This window comes from Pseudorasbora parva, chromosome 1, assembly GCF_024679245.1.
Source record: "Pseudorasbora parva isolate DD20220531a chromosome 1, ASM2467924v1, whole genome shotgun sequence".
Taxonomy (NCBI): domain Eukaryota; kingdom Metazoa; phylum Chordata; class Actinopteri; order Cypriniformes; family Gobionidae; genus Pseudorasbora; species Pseudorasbora parva.
The window spans coordinates 2,828,685-2,838,792 of NC_090172.1; the positions used below are offsets into that span (position 1 = coordinate 2,828,685).

Sequence of the window (10,108 nt, forward strand, 5' to 3'; positions counted from 1 at the left end):
GTCAGACGTAGCGCAAGCGTTTTGAACTGCGAGAGGCGCTACACTTTTTTCATAAGCTGAATAAGAACGATGATTAGCCTGAAGCTAGATAATTTACTTTATAAAATTTTAAATATGGACATTTTTCTGACACAAACGCAATAATTCACTTCAGAAGGCCCTTTTTAACCCGCCGGAGCCGTGTGGAGCAGTTATATGATGTATATGTGCACTTTTATGGACTTAAAAAAACAGAACAACAATCACTGCCGTTATAAAGCTTGGAAGAGCTAGGACATTTATTAATATAACTCTGACTGTATTCGTCTGAAAGAATAATGTCATATACACATAGGATGACTTGAGGGTAGGAAATCATGGGCTAATTTTCATTTTTGTGTGAACTAACCCTTTAAATTCTTAAATTGCTCAGAGACTGCCCCTAACCCTTACCAAACATGAAGGGAAAAACCTAGTTAAATAAAATCTAGTTTTAATTTAACACATAAGTAACACATAAGACCTACAAAGTACAGTACAACATTTTGACAATAGGCATCAATAAAAACATTTTAGGGTTTATTTCATTTCAGGTTACTCTTTAAATTGTCCTGTGAGGTAGGCTTGTATTTTTACCGCTTAAAATAGTCATTTGAGGTAGCTTGTGTATTTACATCTTAGTTTATATGGATCCAGGAGAGATGTCCATCACTTTGGTAGCCGCTGTTCCTCTCTGCAGTATTATTCCAGTGTTGTCACTGTCAAACAACAGACAATCATAATAATAAATAAACTGTAAAATCACGAACGTACAGTATACACTCCAAGCTAACGCTTACAAAAGTTAATAATACCAGTTCTCTTGTGGTTTAATGTGGTAATGCCAGACTGTCAAAACAAAGAGAGCGAGATTAAAGAGCTCACCGATTTATATCAAAGTTCCATTGAAAGTCAAGGAGATTCTTCAGTAGCATGGCGACGTGTCTCAAAAGACTTCTTCTGGACGACCATACCGTTCTTTTTGGAGACAACCTTTCCCTTTTTGGCCTTCGTCCCTTTCTCTGGATTTATACCAACAAAGCACCTGAAATCAAAATAGTCTAAGATCAGAGTGTTGCAACAACATGCTTTCGGTTAAATGCAATAAATTGTTTTGTTTTTTGTCTTTCTTCATTGCACAAATAGAGTGGACTTGAATGACATATAAAAGTGACATCAAATTAAATTATATTAAAGTCAAGTCAACTTTATTTCTATAGCGCTTTTTACAATGCAGATTATTTCAAAGCAGTTACACAGTGTTAAACATGAAAATAATGCAACAGAATTTGATTCGGCTGTACAGCCACTCTGGAGAAAAAAAGTGATGTCATCAGCTCATTTCAAATATCATATAGTGACAATGTGGGCAGATCAGTAATTTAGTTTATAATAGTTAATTTAGTTTAGTAATTACATTTATTTGGATATTTAGTTAAAAAAATTATATACATACATATATATTTTTAATTATTACAATTTAGTATATAAAGCCTGTATAGTCAAGCAAAATACCATGTGTGTGGCTTGAAATGTACAGTACTAATACCATTTTATGCAGAAAAAAATACAAACAAATTAATTTAATTGTATATATCCATACAATGATGACAAGTAATGAAGAGTTTTTACCTCTAAATGAATTCCAGAGTGCAGGGTCCCTCATCTTGAAACTGAAGGTTGAATGTAGTTGCAAATACAGCAGCAAGCCCCATTGCAAATGTTGGTGTGATGCCCTAAGAGATTACACGGTCCTCAGAGATGATTATCCAACCTTTAACTGGGACTTGCCCAGTTGCACCTGAAACTTCAAGTCAAAGCATACATATTACCTTGTGTAAATGATATACAATGTGTCTATCAATGAATCTAAATGAAATATACTAGGCAGTATCAGACTAGGACTTGCAGGAAGACTAAATTGTCTCAATGTCAGCTGAAGTAGCAGACACCTGTAGGGAACAAATACATTATTCTTACCATGGTAAGATTTTTAAGAAGAAAAATTATAAAAGGTCAATAATTAGTAAACACTAGGTGAGAGCAACCTACAGGCGAATGAGGTAGGCTAAGTACCTACAGTCAAACTGCTAAATAGATTTGGCAATCAAAAAATTATGAGTAGCAATTTAATTTTTTACAGGTATTGGGGGAGTTCTAATGCAAATGTTACCAAATTTAAACAAAAAAACACCCAAAAGTAATATTGTTTTGGCTATTCAAATCTGAGCCTCACTGTTAAATGAAATGTTCAAATACCAAGCAAGATAAGCTCCTGAGCATCAGTTTGATATCAAAAATTATTTGCGAAATGAAAAAGATTTCAATTACCGTTTATTTTGTAGATGCAAGACCCGATAGAGGTTGATGAAGAACACTCGATGATATGCAGCACGTCCTCTAAACTGTGTGTCCTCTTCTGGAAAATCTCCTATCCAAATAATGTTTCCTGAAGTCTCCCCAGGAGTTAATGGCAAATTATTTCTAGGTTTTATTAAAGAAAATTGTCCAAAAGCAGTTGCCTCGATTTGTTGTATCAAACTTCTGAACGTACTCCAAACTCCACAGTCAACATTCAGTTTCCAAAAAAATACTGTCGTGTACTGTAATTTAAAACATTAGCATACTGTTTAGGGCCTCTTTCCTGTTCCTCCAAATTAAGCAGCCCACAATGCATTGCTAACTACAGTATTAAACTGTTTAACAAGAAAACGGCATTTTAGTGTTGAAAATTGGCTGTAAATTTACAGCAATTGCTTACAGTGTACCTTTAAAGGTACACAAATTGGTCCTACAATTATAACATAGTTTTCCTCAGTTCGGTCCTAGTGAGTTTGGCTCTAACCCTGAAAGACGTCTATTGTCAGTTTGGTCACCATTATGGAGATCAGTGTTTCCTTTAGTTGGGCAGTTTAGCTTGGGTTTTTAAATAAGTTTGTGTTTTTTGTTACAGTGTAAACACGACACAATATTGTTCAAAACAAAATAAGCCATACACAAACTGTATCATGAAGAATAATGTTTGACTAAACTCATCACTGAATAAAAATAATAATAAAGAATACCCACCAATAATACTTTCTTGCCACAGATTTTTAAAACAATCTCGGGGGGGTTGGGGTTGGGGGATTATAATCAATAATCAGCATATGAATCTCAACAATGGTGACATCCTTAATGCTGCAATGCATGCTGGGAGCCGTGAGTTTTAAACTCTGGAGGAAATCAAATCTCTAGGACCGAACTTGCCTACCCCTGATTTAGAGATACAAAACGGCTACAGCCCCAGTGACGGCCACTTGTACCTTAAAAGGTACAATTTTGTACTCTTTTTATTGACAGAGTTAAAAAAGTGACTCACTACACTACTTGATTTACACCTGTGGCCATGAAGTGATTCAACACTTACATTCAGTGGTTTGGAGGGGCGTCCCAATACTTTTAGCAATATGTGAATACACAAATAAAATATGGAAAGGGTACAAAAATTTAAAGTAGCTTCACGGTCAAAAATGACTGATGGGGAAATATAAAAGAATATGAAAACTCTGAGTTAAGCTAACTACTCGTTACTTTTTCAGAAGTGTCACTTGACACTAGTACCTAGTTGCTCGAGATGCTATAAGTTTCAAAATAGCTTCCTCAACACTGATTTATACTTGTTTGCAGTTGCTTTTGTTGGGACTGTGGTGCAGTATTTCATTAGCCTGGATGCCAGCTGAACTCAGCGCCGCCACAGCATTTGAGCTCGGGCAGTTCGGTCTGAACTCGATCCATAGAGAAGCGATTATGCAGAACAGAAACTGACCAATGAGATCATCAGGGCGGGCTTTAGACGATGACGGACAGATGATCGACAGAAACTGACCAATGAGATCATCAGGGCGGGCTTTAGCCGATGACGGACAGGTGATCGACAGAAACTGACCAATGAGATCATCAGGGCGGGCTTTAGCCGATGACGGACAGATGATCGACAGAAACTGACCAATGAGATCATCAGGGCGGGCTTTAGACGATGATAGACAGATGATCGACAGAAACTGACCAATGAGATCATCAGGGCTGGCTTTAGCCGATGACGGACAGATGATCAACAGAAACTGACCAATGAGATCATCAGGGCGGGCTTTAGACGATGACGGACAGATGATCGACAGAAACTGACCAATGAGATCATCAGGGCGGGCTTTAGCCGATGACGGACAGATGATCAACAGAAACTGACCAATGAGATCATCAGGGCGGGCTCTAGCCGATGACGGACAGATGATCAACAGAAACTGACCAATGAGATCATCAGGGCGGGCTCTAGCCGATGACGGACAGATGATCAACAGAAACTGACCAATGAGATCATCAGGGCGGGCTTTAGCCGATGATGGACAGATGATCAACAGTAACTGACCAATGAGATCATCAGGGTGGGCTTTAGACGATGATAGACAGATGATCGACAGAAACTGACCAATGAGATCATCAGGGCGGGCTTTAGCCGATGATGGACAGATGATCAACAGTAACTGACCAATGAGATCATCAGGGCGGGCTTTAGCCGATGACGGACAGATGATCAACAGTAACTGACCAATGAGATCATCAGGGTGGGCTTTAGACGATGATAGACAGATGATCGACAGAAACTGACCAATGAGATCATCAGGGCGGGCTTTAGCCGATGATGGACAGATGATCAACAGTAACTGACCAATGAGATCATCAGGGCGGGCTTTAGCCGATGATGGACAGATGATCAACAGTAACGTAATCATCACGTCATCAAATGTGTTTGGATTATATTTGTTCAAATCCTAAACGGAGAGCTTGTTCGTATCTGAATCACCTTCACTATTTCTCTCTGAAATGATGATCATGTTGGGTAAGTGCTCTGTTTATCCTTAAACTCTTTTTTTACAACTCCGGCAAAGATCGTTTATTCCAGCGCGCGTGCAGACAGGGTTGCCAAGTTTTAACAACAAAACCTGCCAACTACTAGCCTAAAGCAATAGCTTCTCCGGGGAGTTCTCCAGAAAATGTGTTTGTGGGGTAAAATGTGTGTTATTTTGGCAAGGTTGTCCGCTAAAATTCGCATTCCTGAGTCTATATATCACATAATCGAGGTCGCTTTAACCCGCAGACATGGAAAACAACTTGTGGAAAGACTTGGCAACACAGTGCAGTTGAGCTCTGTTGACATTTGACAACTAACGTTATGCGTCGCTCCGTGGCTCTGATTGGTTGTAGGTCTGTCCAATCGAGGTCTTTCCTGGTTGGGTTGAAACACACCCCATAATCACAGCCCAATGGAGCAGCAGACTCATATTCTGACTAGAGCTGAGGATGACCACGTCAGGCTAATATTTCATGGTCAGCAAGGTCAGGTTGAGCTGTGGTGCTCATGATCTGACTCCGCTGTGTGCAATAAAATTAAATGAAGGCTTAAATATGTAACAAGTTGCATGATGTTGAATACGTTTGACTCCATCCATCTGTCCTTCCACAGAACTCCTACTCTCTCTTTCTCTCCCTCTCCTTGTTTGCCCTCGTCTTCCTCACAGGCTGAGGTATTTATCTTCTTTATTCGAGGAGTTTGAAGGTTGTGGGTCGGGCTGCGGTGTTGGGCTGATGAATGGGGCAGTCAGTGATGTGCAGCCACCTCAGGGGGCCAAACGAGACAGCTATTTAGTGACTGAACAAGACACATCGCTTTTCTTTTATTGTTTTCAAACTGCACAGAGGGAGATAAAACCCCGTCTGGGCAATAGGAATAGAAAAAGAAGGGAATATCTTGTGTGCAGACACAGGAAATGGCCTCTGGATCCTCGCTGTGTACACATACATACTGGAATATCTTGATTTGTCCATTCTATTATACACTGCAAAAAAGGCTTTTCTTACTTAGTATTTTTGTCTTGTTTCTAGTCAAAATTTCTAAATATTCTTACATTAAGAAACATTTACTAGACAAGCAAAAATTATTGTCTTGTTTTGGGAAAAAATAAATCAAGAGAGTTTTTGCTTAAAATAAGCTAAATAATCTGCCAGTGGGGTAAGTAAAATAATCTTGTTTTCTGTTTGAATTAAGATTATTTTACCAGGCGGTTCTCACAAAAATGTGTATAAATAGTACAAGTGTGCAATGTCGTGGAATGTTTACGGCAAAACTCATTTTGGCGTGCCTATGCTACGCTGTTTTTGTGTGCATTTGATACACACTTTATGGCATGTTATACATATGAACCCACCAACCTAATCCTACCCAAGAGTGTGTCATATACACGCCATAAAGTGTGTATCATATGCACGTGAAAAACAGCGTATCATATGCACGCCAAAATGTAAGCATTTACATGTGATCGGGTTGATTTTTCTCACCTCATTAGCAGATTATTTATCTTATTTTAAGCAAAAACTCTCTTGATTTTGAGTTATTTTTTTCCAAAACAAGACAATAACTTTTGCTTGTCTAGTAAATACTTCTTGTTTTAAGATTTTTTTGATGTTTGGACTAGAAATAAGACAAAAATACTGAGTAAGAAAAGCATTTTTTGCAGTGTAGCTGAGACTTCGCCAGCAGTCTCCGTTCATTTGCTTGATCAACTGGGGGGAAAATTCGTCATCAAGTACTAGAAAAAGTGAGCTTCTTTTTAAAAAAAACATTTAATGCAGCAAAGGGCGCACTGATGGTGTATTGTGATATGATATTAGCATATCCATATCTAAGTGCTTTAGCCAGCAGGGGTCAGTCACGCTGTATTTGATGTGCACTGTACACTAGACAAAGGATACTGAATGTGTGGGATATCTGCTGTATATCCTGTATAATGCATGCATATTATTTCTAATAATGGTATGTGAAGAAACTGTCAAAACACTATGCCACCATGACAGATTCCCGTACAATATTTGCAGTCAATTTGCAATCAATGCCAGTAATGAGTAGGAGCACAAGCGGACATATTCAGTGGTGAAATGCATTTTGAATCTGAATACCAGAGTTGAATGTTCTGATTAGGGTTGGAAACTTTCTATGGAAATTAACGGGAATATATAGGAATAAACAGGAATTAACAAGAATTATAACGTCTCGATTACGTATGTAACCCTCGTTCCCTGAAGGAGGGAACGGAGACATCACGTCGGAGTACCGACGAATAGGAATCTCGCTAGCGAGAGCCAATCTACTTCGAGTGTAACTAAACGAGCCAATGCACATTGGCATGCAATGATTGCACCAGCTGCTCATGCCACGCAGCGCGGGTATAAATGAGGCACAGGTGCTTGCATCAAATTAGTCTTTTGCTGAGGAGCCGAGTAGGTGAATTGGCACCCCAGCAGGGTACAGAGGACATAGCGACGGGACGTGGCGTCTCTGTTCCCTCCTTCAGGGAATGAGGGTTACATACGTAACCGAGACGTTCCCATTCAGTCGGTCACTCTCGACGCCACGTCGGAGTACCGACGAATAGGAATCCCTACCAAAGCGCCATGGCCTCTGCCCCCCTCCAGTGCCCTGTGTGAGCCTCCTGAACTCTCTTACCTGATGAGACAGGGCTCACACAGAGAAGTCCATCACTGCTGTTCTGCATGACCCGCTGAGTGACTATTGGATAACACTGGGAAGCGTGCCCAATGGGGGGGCCACTGCGGAACCACATCATACCAAGAGGAGTTATGTGGAGACAGAGCTGAGCCTTAGCCCGCCGCCGTGAGGGGGCTCCATCCTCAATAAGGGAGAGTTCTCCCAAGGGAAGACACGGGCTTCTGGGAGGAGCAACCGTGGACAATACCGGGGCTCTCAGTGCTTCTACCCGTTTAAGGGTAGAACACAGGAGGAAACCGGCTCCACACGTAGGCTATAGAATCTAGCGAACGTGTTGTGTCGCCCAGCCCACAGCTCTACAGATGTCTGATAGCGAGGTGCCACGTGCAAGCGCCCAGGAGGATGCAACACTTGTAGTAGAGGTTGCTCGCACCCTGAGAGGACAGGGCACACCTTGTGTTTGGTAAACCAAGGTGCTGGCATCCACTATCCAGTGGGCCATCCTCTGCTTGGAGACAGCCTTCCCCTTCTGCTGGCCTCCGTGACAGACAAAGAGCTAATCTGAGGTTGTGAAGCTTTGAGTTCTGTCCACGTAGGTCCACAGAGCGGACGGGGCAGAACAAAAACTAGGGCTGGGTCTGCCTCCTCCAGAGGCAGCACTTGCAGGTTCACCACCTGATCCCTGAAGGGAGTGGTGGGAACCTTGGGCACGTAGCCAGGCCGGGGTCTCAGTACCACGTGGGCGTCATCCGGCCTGAACTCCTGGCACGATTCGTCGACCGAAGTGCCTGCAGGTCCCCTTCCCTCTTGATGGAGGTCTAATGCAGCCAACAGCAAATTCTTCATGGACAGAATCTTTAGCTTTGCTGACTGCAAGGGCTCAAATAGGAAAATCTGAAGTGCTCAGAGCACCAGCAAGATCCCAAGAGAGTATGGAGGGAGGTCGAGGAGGATTTAACCGTCTCGCCCCCCTAAGGAACCTGACGACCAGGTCGTGCTTCCCAACCGACTTACCTACATGCGTGACAGTGGAAATAGCAGCAACGTAACCGAGGGAGGAGACTACGCTCCAGCCCCTGCTACAGGAAGAAAAGCACAGACGTGATCGAACACCTTCAGGGATCTTCCCTGGGAAGAACACCAATCGACGAACAGGTTCCACTTCAAGGTATAAGCCTGTCTTGTAGACGGTGCTCTAGCCGAAGTGATAGTGTTAACTACCTCTTGGGGTAAGTCACCTAGAACCTCCGCGTCCCGTCCAGGGACCAGACATGAAGTTTCCAGAGGTCTGGACTCGGTTGCCAGAGGGTGCCCCATCTCTGAGTTAGAAGATCTTTCCTCAGAGGAATCGGTCAAGGAGGGCTGTCGTGAGGAGCATGAATTCTGGGAACCAGGTCCGGTGGGGCCAATACAGGGCCACCAACAGGGCCTGGCCTGCATCCTCCCTGCCCTTGCACAGTGTCTGTGCAAGTAGGCTCACTGGGGGAAACGCATATTTGCGCAGGCCCAGAGCCAGCTGCAGTGGGACGTTTCTGGGGAGGCAACCAGGTTGACCTGTGCCACCTGAACTGAACCCAATCAGCTGGACCACCTGGGGGTGGAGTCGCCACTCTCCCGGGAGCGCAACTCATGACCGCTCGTCGGCCACATGGTTGCGCCCACCAGGAACATGAATGGCCTGAAGCGCCTCAGACACTTCTGACTCCAGAGAGGAGGAGATGGGGGGCGAGTTGCGACATGCGACAGGAGCATAGACCACCTTGGCGGTTGATGTACGCAACGGTCGTAGTGTTGTCCATACGGACCAATGCATCTTTGCCCCGTAACCGACCTTTGATGTGGCTCGGTGCATGATGTATAGCTAGCAACTCGAGGCAATGGATGTGCCAATGCAGGTGCGGGCCCGTCCAACCCCTGACACTGCATGCCCGTTTGTACGTGGCACCCCAGCCCATGGTCGAAGCATCTGTGAAGACCACAGCATGCCTGGACACCTATTCCAGAGGCACTCCGGCCCCAGGAACGAGGGGTCCGACCACGGGCTGAAGGTATGGCGGCAAGCCGGGTGATCCTCACCCAGTGAGTGCCGCGTTGCCACGCCCATCTCGGGACTCAGCCGAGAAGCCAATGCTGAAGCAGTCTCATATGAAGCAGGCCGAGTGGTGTTACTGGCGGCCGTCATGGCCGCCATATGCACCAGGAGCCTCTGAAATTTTTTCAGTGGAACTGCCATCCTGCCTTGAAACGTGTTTAGGCAGTTCAGCATCAACTGGACACGCTCCTCTGTGAGGGGCACTGTCCGCTCGACTAAATCCAACTCCTTTAATACCGAGAAAAAAGATCCTCTGCATGGGGCCGAGTATGCTCTTTTCTCAGTTGACCCGAAGACCCAACTGGCTGCGGTGTCTGAGCACCAGGTCCCTGTGTTCGCACAACTGTTCCCGGGACTGTGCTAGTATGAGCCAGTCGCAAGATAGTTGAGAATGCGAACACCCTGTTCTCTCATGGGCACAAGGGTCCCCTCTACGACTTTCGTAAAGACACAGG

General features: G+C 43.7%; 1 long non-coding RNA gene across 1 annotated transcript; it reads right to left on the reverse strand.

Moving 5' to 3' along the window:
* Positions 1-560: 560 nt before the first annotated feature.
* On the reverse strand, positions 561-2,779 carry LOC137082736 (uncharacterized). Its single transcript, XR_010906396.1, has 3 exons — positions 1,651-2,779; positions 904-1,063; positions 561-737 (listed from the first exon to the last, which is right to left on the reverse strand). It is a non-coding gene; the product is annotated as an uncharacterized lncRNA (long non-coding RNA).
* Positions 2,780-10,108: the final 7,329 nt, after the last annotated feature.